Source organism: Phoca vitulina, unplaced genomic scaffold (assembly GCF_004348235.1).
Source record: "Phoca vitulina isolate PV1807 unplaced genomic scaffold, GSC_HSeal_1.0 scaffold73, whole genome shotgun sequence".
In the NCBI taxonomy this organism is placed as follows: Eukaryota; Metazoa; Chordata; class Mammalia; order Carnivora; family Phocidae; genus Phoca; species Phoca vitulina.
In genome coordinates this window covers 3,068,411-3,085,280 of record NW_022589776.1, presented here as the reverse complement: position 1 = coordinate 3,085,280, position 16,870 = coordinate 3,068,411, and positions in this window count along the sequence as shown.

The following is a 16,870-nucleotide window of genomic DNA, read 5'->3' as shown; positions in this document are numbered from 1 at the left end:
TTAAACTTCCTTAATGTGCCTTGCTGTTTCATGTTTTTTGCTTACTCTGCCCCCCCAAACACCTTCATAGCTTTCAAAACATCAATACTTTATATCCTTCAAGATTCAGCTAAATCCACCTCCTCTAGGAATTCTTGCTTCTTCCTCCCTTAAGCCCAGGCCAGAGAGAATTTGCCCTCCTTCTGCAGTCACACTGTAATTTGTACATCTGTCTTGGTATCTAACTCTCAGTTGCTTACATGTCTTTTTCCCTCTTGTAGTCTGTGAGCTCCTTGAGGATAACCACCTTTGCAGTGCTTCAAATCATGCCTGACACATAGGAGATGATCAAGCACAGGTTTATGGAATGAATGGTTGAATACCTAGCTCACCTGACTCCCCTATTCTGTTGGTTTCCTTATTCTCCCTTTTTCTCATCTTTCCCCCAATAAAATTCATTTCTTTTTCTTCTGAAGTCCTTTAGACTTTGTTCACAAGACTAATATGGAATAGGGGCGCCTGAGTGGCTCAGTCATTAAGCGTCCGCCTTCAGCTCAGGTCATGGTCCCAGGGTCCTGGGATCGAGCCCCGCATCAGGCTCCCTGCTCTGTGGGAGGCCTGCTTCTCCCTCTCCCACTCCCCCTGATTGTGTTCCCTCTCTCGCTGTGTCTCTCTCTATCAAATAAATACATTAAATTAAATTTTAAAAAAGACTAATATGGAATAAATGCATGATCTTGTAGTCAACTGTGTGGATGCTCACCTAAGAGCTCCTCAAGGATGGGGATTTTTCAAACACACTTTAGACACATCAAAGAGCTCAAAATTGATTGGTAAACAAATTGTTCAACTGATTGAATGAAGAAATCAATGAATAACCTCGAAATATCTTGTAAATTACACAGTGTAGATTTTTGTTTTTTTGTTTTACTTTGCTCCAGGATGAATTACAGAGAGAAAGAGAGAGAGAGAGAGAGAACAGAAAGATACATGAAAATCGTATAAAAAGCACAAACAAAAAAGAATGACTATGTGGCTGGAATCAGGAACATCACTGTGCAGCTTTTGAGTTTGGGGTTAAGTCTTGTGAATTGTCCTTTGGAACTGATGGAAGGAGGGAGGGTGAGAAATCATCACATCATTTCCAGCTGCTTAGGAAGGAACCCCAGTTTGAGTCCTATTTTTCATGTATAGGGAAAAAAGAGACACAAAGACGTGTCAAAATCATCAAAAGGCACATTTTGGTTTTATGCACAGTCCCAGCCTTGAGGAATTTACAATTGTAATCATTCCAAATGTTTTCCTTTAGCGTAATTTAATGAAATAAGAAAATAATGCATAGGAAACAGTGTGGGCTTTAGCCCAGACAGGCCTGAATCCAAGCCCTGGATTGACCCTCTGCCAGTTACAGCTGCCTGTCCTCTGATTCTGTTTCCTTAGCCATAAAGTGCAGTATCAGACCACCTACACGTGGAACACATGTGGGATCAAATAAGATAATGTATGTAGACTGTGGAGCATAATTCCTGCCACGTAGTAGGCCAATAAATTATGACTGTCTCTTTCCCCATCAGAAGAACCAATCTCAAGATTATGAACTTCCCAACACCTTCAAGTGAAATATTTTTCTCATTTAGACTGTATTAGAAGCCAAAGTTGTAACACCAGGAGAATACTTAAGGAAAGTATGATGTGTGTTAAAAATGCTAGATACCCTGCAGGGCTCTCAATAAATACTTATTGACTGACAAATGTATTGTCAGAGAGCATAAAATCACAGAGATGGGAAGAGGTAACAGCATAAAAAGGTAATTTGGAATCAGCACAGGATAATGATTATACCTCAATAAGTATTTTATTTCTTAAAAGCAATAGTAAAGGAGACTGGAAATCATCTGAAAAAAAAAATCAGGTTTTCTTTTACAGCCTCAAGTTTATATGAATGCCTACGGGCACAGTACCCAAAATGCTGGTATCTTACAGGCAAAATTGGAAGCAGAAGTACTCCAGGTATCAAGGGGCATATGTATTCATGATATCCATTGTCATGTCTTTCTACATGACCCAAGGAACAGGAGACCCAGTTATCCTATGTACCTTGACGGAAGCACCTGCTAGAACACTTTCGAGAGTGTCATCACCTCGGAAGACAGGGTTTACGTAACCAATATTTACTGGGCTGTATTTTGTGCCAAGTACCATGCTGGGTTCAGGAACACCAAATGGATGGATCACAATCCCTGTCCTCAAGAAGAGAGGTGGAAGGGGTACCTGGGTGGCTCAGTCGTTAAGCATCTGCCTTCAGCTCAGGTCACGGTCCCAGGGTCCTGGGATCGAGTCCTGCAACAGGCTCCCTGCTCGGCGGGAAGCCTGCTTCTCCCTCTCTCACTCCTGCTTGTGTTCCCTCTCTCGCTGGGTCTCTCTCTGTCAAAAAAATAAAATCTTTTTAAAAAAGAAGAAGAAGAGAGGTAGACATATAAATAACTAATTTCAAGTAAAATGTGACCAGTTATCCTTGAGGTATGTCCAAGAACATATGATAGCACAAAGAAAGGAGTGGACCATTTAAGCTGAAGGATTAAGGAAGTGTTTCTCAGAGGCAATAACAATTGAGCTGGACCTTAAAGGATGAAATGTTTGCGATGCCAACAGAAGGTGAGGGCAGTCCAGGTAGTGGGATCTCTTGGACAAAGTCTCAAAGTCCAAATAAAGGGGTAAAATCAGGAAACTCAGGGTAGTTCCATAAGAACTGGGTCATTTATAAGCCATACATAATGTATGTATATATAATACCTCACATAAGATATCTTATCTTTGTAAAATTGGCAACAAATAATTATTCCCATTTTGTTGATGTGCATACCATGAACTTATATTCCCTAGTCCATGAACTCATCAGGTCCACCTAATATATATATATATTATTTATTTGTATTTATATTTATATATTTATATAATAAATATATATTTATTTATTCTTAGAGGGTGGGGGAGGGGCAGAAGGAGAGGGAGAGAGAGAATCCCAAGCAGGCTCCACGCCCAGCATAGAGCCCAATGCAGGACTCCATCTCACAACCCTGAGTTCATGATCTGAGCTGAAATCAAAAGTTGGACACCTAACTGCCTGAGCCACCCAGGTGCCAGGTTCACCTAATATTTTTAAATTGAATACCTGTACTTGTTCTTGGTTATAGATCATTAAATGGCCCTTAGACATTGATGCCTTGCTCCTCATAAGTTTTTGAATTTATACAAGACCAGCCGCCCACAATTATGAAGGTCCTAGGGAAGGATAGGAAGAGAGGAGGCTGAAGGATAAAGAGACACAACTTCCCAGTGTGGGCATCTCAATGACCCGACAAAATATCCCAACATCCTGGAGAAATAAATATTTCACAATGGTCAGAAATATGATAGGACTGTGAGTAGTAAATGCATCAACCATATACATTATGAAACCTAAGCCATAAGTCCTTGATTCTACAGTATGAAAATAGAAAAATTTTCATTGCAATAAACAATAAAAACAAAAAAATAAAATAACTAAAAACAAAGACAGGACATGCCAGTTTATTGCAAGACCCTTGACACCCAAGGCTTTTGTGCTACTACAGATCATCTTATTTATGCTACAGAAATAACCGATAATGCTGCCCACGGGCCTGCACTGCGGGAATCACTAAATGATCTCAGTATGTTTTCCCACTGAACCTGAGATGAGGGGATAAGGTGAGATCAATGAATAAAGTGAAAGTGTGTGTTGTGCTGTTGAAAACAGTGCTTTTTAGGCATCTTCAAAATGGCCCTCTGGTTACATTAAAATTGCCACTTCAAAATGTCATCTACCTAATTTCATGTCTCATGCCTGCCAGAAAAATGCTTATGTGACCTTTCCTAAGGTCACATAATTTCTCTGGGCTTCTAACTCCTCTCCTGTAAAATGAAGACTTGGACCAGATAACCTCCAAATCAGTTCCCGTGCTGACAGTTCATAATTCTGACTTTCTTTTTACCCCACATCTAGTTATCCCAAGCCTCTATCTGTACTCACAACCAATTGTCTTGGGCAGCAGAGATTTAACCCCAGCCCCCCAAGGCACGTGGGTGGATTCTTGGCCCAAACAGCACAGTTCAGTTGAAATGTCCCCATGGGCCCATCTGGGCAGTGTCTTTGCCCCCCACCTCGGACAAATGTGTGCTAGATGTAAAGCGGCCAGACGATGATGACACCTCTCATATTGCTAAGTTGAAGCTCAAGATACACCTTGCCCACTGTGGTTTCATTTCCTGCCAGGAAACAGAGCTCGGTGCTGCAGATGGGGCCTAAGATGACAAATGTTTCTGAGATAGGTTCTGCGTTCACCATGGTTTCCTTTGCTGTGACATATGGTAAACACCACAGAGCCTTCTTTTTGTGGGGTCAGGCAGAAAGCACAATTCGGATGAACATCACCTTGGATTTCCTACTTATGGATGAAGTGAGTGTGAAGTGTACCGTGGAGTTTTGGTGTTAGGTGGAGCCCCCCCCTCTGTCCAGCCTCGTGGAATTGACAGGTAGGGAGAGAACAGCCCCTTCAAGGGTTCCAGCCAGGAGGCGACAGGCCTGAGGAGCACAGGTGCACTGAACAACCCTCCAGGAGGAACACAGAGTTGCCCCAGGCAGAGCCCACCCCTAGCTCAGCAACACGGGGGACAGCCTTCCACGGGGGCAGGGAGCTCTGTCTGTATATTTGTAAGGGCATATAAGGCAATGTTTAAAAGCATGAATTATGAAGGGGGCACCTGGCTGGCTCAGTCGGTAGAGCACATGACTCTTGATCTCAAGGTTGTGAGTTCAAGCCCCACGTTGGGCGTGGAGCCTACTTTTAAAAAAAAGCATGAATTATGAAGCCCGAGACCCAAGTTCAAGTTCCATCTCTGCCCCTTAACCACCTCTGTGACTTGAGCGATCCAAGCCTCAGCTTCCTCATCCATAAAACGATGCTAATAGTGGAATCTAATAATCAGGGTCATTGTGGGGATTAAATAAGACAGTGAATGTAAAGCAGTAAGATGTGGTAGCTAACACACAGTGCTCTGCTGAGTCATACTTGAGCCTGAGATGGAAGGAAAAATCAATACGACTGAACCTGTCTTTATTTAAAATCTTGATAGCTTGTTCATCATGAAATCTTTGCATTTTTCAATTTTAAAAAATCGCATTAAAATATTACTTGATTGTTGAGGGTTTTTTGCCATCCCTTAAATCTTGCACATGCCTACAAATTCAGTAAATGTTGCTTGTTATCATTTTACTATCATCATACAGTGACTGCACAGCATAATTTATTACTTATCTCATGTCTTGTATTAGTCATTGTTTCAAGTGCTTTATGTCCTATTTTCCCAACTAATTTGTACCCTTAATAAGGGCAGAAGTTATGACATATGTCTTTTATGCCTAACACTGCTGAGTACATAAGAGATTCAAGAACGTACATGTCCAGCTCTAGCTTACAGCCTATGGTAGACAATCCACCTCTCTGTTGTGCTCAAATTGTGTCATGTGTTCGAAGGTTTTGTTCCGTGATCCTTACGGCAGGGATGACAGCGGCATTATCCTATGGCATGTCTGGCACAAAGATGGTGGAACAAAAATCAAAGAACAGGCAGGGACCTTTAAGTTTATCTCATCCCACCTGCTCACTTTACAGATAAAGTATTTGATGCCCAAAGAAGTTGGATGATGTGGCCAAACCAATCAATGATAGCACTGGGATGAAAATTCCGTTCTCCTGGGCTTTTTCCACTCCAGTGCTTTGTGAATTTTCTTTTCTCTCTCTATTCCTTTCAGCATCAAGTACAGAGCTCTGCATGTAGGAAAAATTCAGTAAATGATTTAGATTATTGATTTCCAGAACTTGAGTAATCTTTGCTTAAAGGGGGAGTATGGAGTCATTGACTGGGAAAGTGTACGTGTATTTAACAACTCTCAATAGCCCCTGGCTCAGTGCAGCAAGGAGGTTGAGAGAATACTGGATTCAGAGTTAGACAGCTCTGAGTTGAGTCCTGGCTTCGCTACTTCCTAGCTATGGCACTTTGGGTAAAATTAAGTTTCTTAACTTAATTTTCCTCATCCAAAGCATGAACATAATAATGGTACTTACCTCATAGAGTTGTGGAAAAATTACCCAAAACAAAAACACGTAAAGGGCATGGCAGACTGCCTAACCATAGTAAATGCTCAACAAATACTAGGGATTATCACTATTCCAAAAATAAGCCCAAGAGTTAGGTGGGCTATGGGCAGATGGATAGTGTTAAATGTACAGCTGTGTGATATACTCATATTTTTATATTATGGTGGATTAAAGATTGTGAGTGGGGAGCTAAATAATCATTGAGCACTTACGATTATGCTAGATCTATCCCATAAAGCCTCATAAATAACTCTAATACCCATTGTATTCTGTGGGATCTCAGTTCCATATATCCATGACAGACACTCCACCGCCTCCCCTCACCCCTACTAGCTGCCCAGCTCCTGAAATTTTACAGAGTTCCAAAAGCACCAGGAGCCCAGACCAGTAGACGATAAAAAGGGACCTGTCGTAGACTCAACAATACCTCACTATGATGCCCTTTTTGTTCCATTGCAAAAGAAAACAAACTATATTAGCAAGGATGCCTGATCAATAAGCAGAAGCCCAGATATAGTAAGACACTCCATGACTTGAAATCCTGCCAACACACGCCCGGTGCTGTGAACAGTGGACAGAATAACCCGGGGAAACCAATCGCACAGTTCACTTCACACAATACCTCACCTACGTTTCCTGTCTTTTCCCCTCAGGACATAACAAGACTCTGATCCCAAACTTACACGACTTCATGGGAAGATGTGAGGTAGAAGTCTGTATGAAAAGCAATTGGGTTTTAGTACTTAGAATTTGGGGGGAAGAAACAGACTTGGATATCCCAAATTTCCAATCAAAGACCACAATATTTTGCATCTTGGCAGCATCTTTATTCCGAAATCCTCACACTGCTTCGACTTGTCTGGCATTAACATCCCAAGGAAGCAACTAAGGGTTCATGGAAGCCACAAAACTCTAAAGAACACTTAATGTTCATGGCACTTTGGTAGGAAAAATGAGGGAAAATACAAAGAAAACCATTTCCATCCTGGGTCAAATCCTCCATGGGCACGCTGAAAGTTCTCTTAAAATTCAAGGTTTCCCCAAAGCAGTGTGGTATCCTAAATTGGATCCTAAAACAAACAAACAAACAAGGACATTAGTGGATAAACTGGTATTAAAATCCAAAGGTTCCATAGATCAATGAATAGTACACTATCCATGCTAATTTCTTAGTTTTGACAAATGCACCACAACCACATCAGATGTTCACATTCGGAGAAACTGAGTGAAAGGTATTTATCTTTGCGATGCTTCTGTAAATCTAAAATTATTCCAGAGTTTATTCAAAATTTTATTTTTGAAATAGCAAAAAAAACAATAATAATAGTAAGTCAAGATTTCTTTGCAGAAGAGATTTTGTTTGATGGGTGGGAAGGCTAGAGATTATTATTCTCTTTCCCCAGTGAAAAGTATATTAAAAAGACAAAACCTCCAGCCTTTGACTAGAGATCAACCAAATGATGGTGGCCAATTCCTTTTCCCCTCAAGTTAATACGTTGGGAAGATAAAGAGAGCTGGGCTACTCTAGGATTTGGGCTCTCCAGTCTGTAAAATGGAGAAAACGGTCTCTCTCAAGTGTCCCCGTTGGGAATACAGGATACAATGGATGCAGAGCCCTTGACATGTGTCAGGACTTGGGGGAGAGGCATTTAGTTCCCTTTGCTCCTTCTCCTTCTCAGGACAGTCCACAGGCAGTGCCTGTCAGCCTCCTCTGGGGGGAAGGAGGGCTCCTCTGTCTTGGTCAGCAGGGCTCCCTATGCCGCTGGCCTCTGGAGGAACTGCCAGATGGCTGAGCACCTGGACAGCGAGCTGCAGTCTCTCCCTCAGCCGTCCTTCTAGAGAGCAGCTCCTATCCAGCCCTCTGGGAGTAGTTCTGTCCTTGTCCCACTTTCTAAAGAACAGCCCACCCATCACTCTGTGGGGATAGAGAAACAGGACAGCCTATCCCTTACTTATCGATTTATTTTTTGGTAAGAGTGAGAAGGGAGACAATGATCCATGAGCTGAGGCTTGGAGGCCCAGCCCCTGCCCCCACAGAGTATCACCAAGCCAGGTCACATGGAGGCTCATTTCTACAGGTACCTTGCTCCCCTTGTCTTGACTCAACTTTAAGTCTATCCATATTGACTTACTGTCTCTTGTTTCCAGGAAAAACTCTTTTTTTTTTTTTTAAGATTTTATTTATTTATTTGACAGAGAGAGAGACAGCGAGAGAGGAACACAAGCAGGGCGAGTGGGAGAGGGAGAAGCAGGCTTCCCGCTGAGCAGGGAGCCCGATGCGGGGCTCGACCCCAGGACCCCGGGATCATGACCTGAGCCAAAGGCAGATGCCCAATGACTGAGCCACCCAGGAAACTCTTAAATTAACTAGACCTTACATTGTGTGACTGTGTAGAGCCCCTCCGTTCTTCCTGGCATTGTCTGCCCTTGCAGATCGAGATGTGGTGAAAGTCCCAAGCTTTTATGTTCTACTTCTATAGATTGTGAATTTCTTCAATAATCTCTATTCCAAATATTCGGCCTTATTATCCTAGCAACCATTCAAATGTCCCAGAAATTTATAATGTTTCAGTGTGTATTCCCTCCCGATAGCCTCATCTACCTAGAGGTGACCACACCTGCCAGCCCCTGGAGGGAATTCAGAAGCGTATCCAGTGGTCAATGTACCCGTTGGGTATTCCTGTATTATCAAGGACATTTCTCATGCTCTTTGGCCACGTTAGCGTCTGAGCCCCTTCTATGTTTGGGGAGTCTCTCTCCCTGTGGCAGAGCTGGTCTATGGAGGTGAGCGATGATAGGTATTTGCTTACTAACCTCCCCACGGCTAAAGGAATGACGGTGAACTAGACTCCACCAATCATCTCTAGTCCAGACTTTAAATTGGAAACTAATCATACGAAGGAGCAGAAGTCACCCAGAATCCGTCCTGGCAACGCAGACAGCTCCATCCAGTTTACTGATAGACCAGCGATACCAGCCCCGGGGGCAGTTTGCAGCTTTCACTGCGGCACAGGGACGGTGTGTGTGTGTGTGTGTGGCACGCTGTGTGTGGCACAGGGACAAGCCTCGGCATCTGGGCTCTGCAGGAGCAGCACGGGGTCCTCACCAGACCAGTTCTCCCGCACAGTCTGGGTATTTCCCCTGGCAGCAGAGCCCCTGAGTCTGGCCCTTTGACCTTCCTGGAAATTCTACGAGCCAGGGCCTATGAATTGGGATTCACAGGTCAGCACCCTGTGTCGTCACACAGGGCCCCAGGCTCAGCATGGTCTCGTGCCTGGTTTAATGCTCTGCTGTCCGTCTTCCAATTCTTAACATTTTGACCAAAAGGCCTCGTATTTTCTTTTGGTGCCAGGGCCCTGCAAGTTATGTAGCCAATCCTGCCGTAAGCCAGCTAACATGCTTTAGGTCAGGGAGTTCTTAACCTTTTGTGTGCCGGCTAAAGCCTATGAAGTATATGGAGAACGTTTTGGTTTTTTAAAGATTTTATTTATTTATTTGAGAGAGAGAGAGAGAGAGAGAGAGCACAGCAGGGGGAGGGGCAGAGGGAGAAGGAGAAAGAGACTCCCCGCTGAGCACAGAGCTGAGCCTCCCTGGAGCCACCAGCCTCCTCAGGGCTAGACCCTGAGTTCAGGACCTGAGCTGAAGTCAGAAGTGTAACCAACTGAGCCACCCAGGTGCCCCCAAGAGAGTTTTTAAATGCACAAAATATAATAGCCAACAATTCTGAAATATAATTAGAAATTTTTTAAAAACAAATATATGATAGCATAATATCTGTGTTTCTTTTATTAGTACATTAAATAAATCTAGTGGTAGGTCTAATAAACCGCTCTTATCCAGAAGTAGTAGTGAGCATAAACAATATTTTGAAATGTCTGCAACAACTGAAATTGACTTAAAAATATCTATGATTTCAAACAGTAATAAATTCACAGATCAGATACCTGGTTTGTTATCCGCATTCAAAACTTACAGAAATGCTAAACTCAGGGTTTTTTTAAGATTTTATTTATTTATTTGTTAGAGAGAGAGAACAAGCAGGAGGAGTAGCAGACAGAGGGAGAAGCAGGATCCCTGCTGAACAAGGAGCCCGATGCAGGACTAGATCCCAGGACCCTGGGATCATGCCCTGAGCTGAAGCCAGATGCTTAACCAACTGAACCACCCAGGCACTCCTGGAAATGCTAAATTCAGTTTAAGACTAACCAAAAGAAGTGATTCATCCAAGTCACAGAGCCCCTAAATTTTAATTACAATTTAATTTTAATTTAATTTTAAAACTAAATTAAAATTTAATTTAAATAAATTCTTTTTCTGCTTCAATCATCCAAAGTCATTACTTTGTTGCTTACAACAGAGAAGCCTGTAGGATAGAGGTGCCCAGTGTGACCCAGGCTCTAGGACCAACCCTGAGTTTGCCAGGCTTCTCCACAAAAAAAAAAAACAAAAAAAACAAGCAAATATAATAGTCACAGTGGCTCCAGATGAGTCAAAGATGCATCCAACACAGCCCTGCCCTCAGCTATTAGATCTTCGAGGAGAAAGTGTCACCCCAGGACACTGTCTGCAAATCAGGTGACAAGCTCCACATGTGCGGTATGAACCAAGTGATGTAGGTGGTCAAGCAAGTGGAGATCCCTTCTAGCTTGGAAGATAACTATTAATAATAGTTCTACATTATAAGAAGGGAGATAAGGACGCCTGGGTGGCTCAGATGGTTAAGCGTCTGCCTTTGGCTCAGGTCGTGATCCCAGGGTTCTGGGATCGAGCTCCACATCTTGCTCTCTGCTCCGTGGGAAGCCTGCTTCTCCCTCTCCCACTCCCCCTGCTTGTGTTTCCTCTCTCACTGTCTCTCTCTGTCAAATAAATAAAATCTTTAAAAAAAAAAAGGGAGATAAGACACATAGTAGGATAGTCGTCGCTCCAAAACCTCCAGCAAGCTAACAGAATGTGGGAGTTCCCTTCCTCAATTTCCTGAATCCTCACACAGGAGTCTCTGTTCTAGCCTAGATCACCCAGGCTTTTTGCCTCTTAGCCCAGTGTCCTTTCCTCTGCCCATACCTCTCCTGTCATAACTAAAGGGGAGGCTGTCTACGAGAGGGAAGTACATTCATGCAGATCATCTAAAAACCAAGATACCCACACCCCAAATTGTGTAGAGCAGGTGTCAGCTAAGAGAAGAGAGGCTCAAAAAATAAAACAGATCGCCAGATCCTCTGGCCCCCAAATAGGTTTCGAGATCTGAGCCCCCAGCCCAGGACAGAATTCATTTGGCTGGTGACCAGCACACAGAGTCCTTCCCATTCCTGCCTGGGAGTTATGCTCATAACAACAGCAACAGCCGGAAAAGGGCTTCACGAACATAAAAATAAACAAACTTTCTATTTTTAGCAGGGCTGCAGCTGTGAGAGCTTCATTATTTGCATTTTAGCAGCAGCATTCTGAGGGAGGAGAGGCAAGGGGAGAGGGGTGGGGGACGAGGACAACTGGGAACGAGGACAGCAGTCACTCTGGGAACCAGATTTTTCAATGCTGAGCCCAATTACACACAGGCCACAGAAACCAATGTCCAGCCTGGAAGTCTCTGGAGTCTGCAGGTCTGGAAAAACTGGATAGGGTCAACCAGGAAGCCGGCCCATGATTGGGCTCTTTTCTGGCCATATATAGAAATAAATAATCTTCTACCCACATGGTTTTTAGAGCCACAGAAAACTGTTGCCTAGTGACTCCATCAGAGGAGTAGAAGCTCACTTGTAAGCACAGACCTTTCTCGTCTTAACTCAGGCTCTCAGAACCTGTGGGACTCTCACAGGAACTCAGCTCCAGCGTGTTCCGGGTTTAAACACTGTGTCCAGAATTCTCGATGAGCCTGCAGCGTTTTCTCCTGCCCAGCCCTCACTGACAGCTGACAGCATCAGGAACTTGACAAAGGACAAGCCTAACACTGGAGGTGAGGAAGGATGGAAGCTATGGTTCTTCTTTTCTGTTTCCCTGGAACAGAACCAGGTGTTGTGAGAAGGAAGTGTTCCAAGGCCACCACAGAGGAGGGGTGGAAAGGTCCCTTCCTTACGATAAATGTCACAGCAGCTTTAAGAAAAGTGTATACCTGATCTGATTTCAGAAGAAAGTCTCTTTGCCCATGCTAATCCCTTTAGCCATGCCATACCTTGACCCCATGTCATCTTTAATTATGTTCTTTTCCCTTTTCGTGTCCCTTTTCGTGCATCGTCCCAGCTATATTTTCAGCCCATTGTGAGGAGATAGAATTGCAGACCCCAAAGCAGTCCTGAGGAAAGAAAGAACCCAGTGCTTCTTCAGCTGCTTACAAGGAGGTGAATTCTGAGGAATGCTTGGAGAATGACTCCACAACCTCCCAGATTTGTCCTTACAGCCAAGGGGCTTCCTTCACTGGCAAAGGATTTCCTGAGAGCTGTACCACCCGTGCTCATGCAGAGCTTGCAGCCCAGCATGGGGGAGAAATAAACAGGTAATTTCCTTACTGTGGGCAGGCTCTATGGTGGGTCAGCACAGAGTCCCTTGGGAATACAAAGGCCTGGCTTTTTCCTCAGTCTTGGAAGAGTCAAGATGTTTTCAGAGAAGATGGTGGCTAAGCTGGGACTCAGGCAAGGTAGAGATTGGGTAGGGGTAAGAATATCTCTTCAAAGGGTCCTCATCTAAGCGTAGCTCTCAAACAATATGGCAAGACATAGAGCAAGGCTAAAATAGACAAGAACCAACTCCAGCACTGCGAAGATAGTTGGTTTCTACCTGCCAGTAACATTTATCTTGTTACCCAATAACATTACTGAGCAAACCAATTGTGGTCCAATCATAAGAAAGAGTATCATTCTCTATTTGAACGTGGATGTCCACAGCTAACAATGTAAGCCCTAGAACTTGGGGTTGAAAGAGACTGTATGGACTAAATCTCCAGGGATAGCAATCCCTTCCACAGCATCCCTGACAGGTGGTCACCCAGCCTCTGCTTGAATTGTTCCAGGGACAGAGAGACCTCTGCACTGATCAAGGCAACTAGTTAGTTAGTTAGCTAGTTAGTCAGTCAGTTAGTTAGTTTGTTTGTTCATTTGTTCCTTTTAAAGGCAGGAGCTAGAGTATATAGTGGCCTCCTACCAGGCTGGAGTTTCTGACTCTAGTCCCTCAGTCTCTCTACACTGCATTAAATCCTACAAAACACCACCAACCTGACTTTTTTTGAGAGTGGTCTGTCCATTGTTCAAATCTGCAGTGACCCCCAACTACCACCATACAAATTCTAATCTCCTGCTTAAAGACTAGAACAGCTCATATCAAAATGTAACAATGGTTATCATTGGTAACCAGGTTTATAGATGATATTTTGTTTTTCTCCTTCATACTTTTGAGTCTTTCCCTAGTTTTCTGCATTAGAGAGAGAGAGAGATTGAGAAAGGTTTATCAAATAATTAATGTAATTTACAGAACAGTCCTACCATTTATTCCTTTTCTACACCTTTTTCTATGTTGGGTTCAACCTAGCAACCTTTCACTCTCTTTCCCCATCTTTAGATTCTTCTGCATCTCTTAAATTCTGCCCAACCCAGCTTTATCAGGAAGGTTTCCATGAATGCTCCAGCCCTTACTTCCCTTAAATCCAAATTTTAAAACATAGCACTTTGTTATAAGCAGTTTTCTGATATCTGCTAATCATTGCATAGGTCAGTTTCCCAGTAGAATGTAAATCCCTTAAGGGCCATATCACAGTGCCTACCTAGCACAACCCTGACATTACTGCAGATTCTCCCTAAACAGTTGGCTATGGCTGGCTGGATGGCTGAAATTCCACTAAGTTGCATTTATTAGCTCAGTTGGTTAGAAAACAGCTAATAATTGTCTTGTGTCATCTCTTCCTATGCTTCTCAAACTGGGGTGGGGGTGGGGGGCACATCCCTGGAGGTATAGGAAAAGTGTGTCAAGTGTATATAAAGCCACAAGATATCAAATAATGTCTTCCTAAAGCAACAATTTCCTACCCTTTAGGGCTACTTTGGTGGAAATTTTGAGAAGCACTTTGTAGCCTATGCTTTTCCAAGAGCAGGAATTTTCCAAGGCAGATATGCAGATTCTGCTTGAGTTTATCAGTTCAGGCCTTGCTTCTAGATACTTTCAGATGACCAATAGGTCTAACACTCCACCAAGAAAGGTTCCTGGAATGCATCATTCATCCTGCATACAACAGCATAGACACCACTGGCCTAGGAGCCAGAACACCTCGGTTCTTGTCCCATTATGCAACGAGGGTGGGCAACTAGCCTTTTCATGCCCCAGCTTCTCATCCACCCTGCCCTCCTAATAAAGGTCAGGTTAAATTAAACAATACATGTGAAATAATGTCTCTGTAAACTGAAACTTACGTATAAGCTCCAAGTATTATTACTATTGTTACCATCCCAGAATCAGTTCATTTGGTCCCACAGACACAGAGAGCCTGCTTCCCCAAACTGTCCAGTTGATTAAAGTGGGTAGCAGTGGAGTTCTGAATCCAGAAAGTTCTGGGTTGAAGTCTGACTCAAGAGTAAGCTCCACCACACTAGAGCCTGATCCGTTTTTGTATATCTCATGTTTTTCATTGTACTGGGAACATACATGTGCTGAATAAATGCATCTCTATTTCTTGGAATCTCTACTTACCATTTACCTGATCTTTGGAAAAATTTTGTTTTAATTTTCCAAATTCCAGTCTCCTCTTCTATTAGACTATTATAGTATCTCATAGTGTTATGAGAAATGTAAAGGCAATGGGCCTACACTGCTTAGCACATAGAAAACAATAAGTCAATGGTAGTAAAAATAGAGAGGGTGAGTGTATTTCTGCAACTTAGTAAATGAAGGCTATCCCATTATTTTGTGTTTTTGTCAGCCCTTCCGTTTACCTATTATGAAAGAGCCAGCCTAGGGAGAGGAAGTTTGTTGGTGGCAACGTTGAGGTTCTGAGTCACTGAACTAGTTAAGGAAGCAAACTTCAAAGGCACAGTTACTTTATGGGCCCTAGAGGCAAGAGGAATGAACAATTTCAGGCTTCACAAAAACTTCTGCCAGAATGAATGTGCTGGGCAGGGCAGGCTGGGGTTTCCCAGACGTCTCGCCGACAAAGTGGCAAGAAATGTTTTATCTCGTCTGTGTAAATGCTACATGAAACCCACACAGTGGGCTCACTCAATAAATCGATACATAAACCCGTCCCCAAGAGAAGAGCAGAAGACAAGGGGGAACCACAAAGAGAGGCAAAATGAGAACTCTGTGGGGCTCTCCTCTGGCCCTGAGACCCCTGCCAGAAAACTGGAATCCAGAGGCCTGCTGCTTCCATTTGAACAAAGCCAACGCTGAATCACAACAAAGAGTGCCGAACAGGCAGCCACAGGGCGGTAAACATAGCTTCCAAGACACAACTCTGGGGGACTATGCACCAGAAGCAGAAAAGGAAAACTGAGCTCCTTCACACCCCAGAGGCATAAACAAAGGGTTTTCTAAGCAAGCACTTGCCCCCCACCCCATCAGCCCTAGTTTTGGAAGCCATAGGGCAGGTGCTCTGGCTCTGGAATCTACAGGAACCCTACAGAAAGCGCAAAGCGCATGCAGTGGGGGACATGGATGCATGGGGAGACACGTGGATTATCAAAGGAGACATCCAAGAATTTCCGAAACTTTCCCCAGTGCCAAGATTTGGAGCTACCGCCATAATAGTATTTTTCCTGGCATCCCGGATACAGCATTGAAGGCATTTTGGATGTTGCATTAAAAAGAGTTCCTAAGAAAAGTATATCGTCACTGCTCTTTTTGGAGGAGCTTTCATAATCAGAGTAATTTCTGTCAGAATTCGACAGTTTAGAAGGGAAGATCTGAACAGAAATCTAATCACAAGAGGTAAATATAATAACTGGTATGAAAAAGGGCTCTCCGAAGTCCAAAGCCAAAATGAAAAAGCAATGCCTTTTAAAAGGGCTGTGAGGGAAGCTGGTGGGGAGCAGAGGAAATGCTTTCTTAGAATGGCTATAATTAAGCTGGAGAACTTGCTGGGTTTTGGATAACCTGCTAAAACTGAAACACGCACGAGACTAAAAATAAAAGACGGTATCTGCAGAAAATACTTGGCTAAGGTAAAAAGCACAGGGTTTTGCTGCCTTCGCGAGGCAAAGGCCCCTGAGACTGGAGACTGGACAGGTAACACTGGCACACTGCCAACTGGCTCAAAGCCCAGCTCTAGCGAGGCCGAGAGCCCTTCCACAAAGGGCTGTTGTCCACAACGACCCCATATATGCACAGTGAAGGGCCTCCTGGGCCACCCCGAACTCCCCACCACATGGAGTAGATCTTAGCTTCGGGAAGCTCTCCTTTATGGCTCTGCCATTCCCACGTCGGTCCAAACCCTTCTGGAATCCATTTTAGGTTGCCAGCTTGTGCCACCTCTGGGAGATAATCCATTCCATACATTCTTTACCTGCTATGTGGTGTAGTATTTCCGCTGACTTGTCTTGAACTTGCCCCTCTCGTGGTTCCAAGGTGCCGCTATATTTCAGGATCTGGTGAACAAGTCTGTGCTCATCTTATCCACACCATTTATAGGCGGATCATTCCCTCTTAACAGCCTGCACCTTGTCAGAAGCCCTTCTGACTTCCAGTCGGTTCCTCAGAGCGTCCGGGCTGCCATTTGGTGACTTTCTGGAGCCCTGTTTACA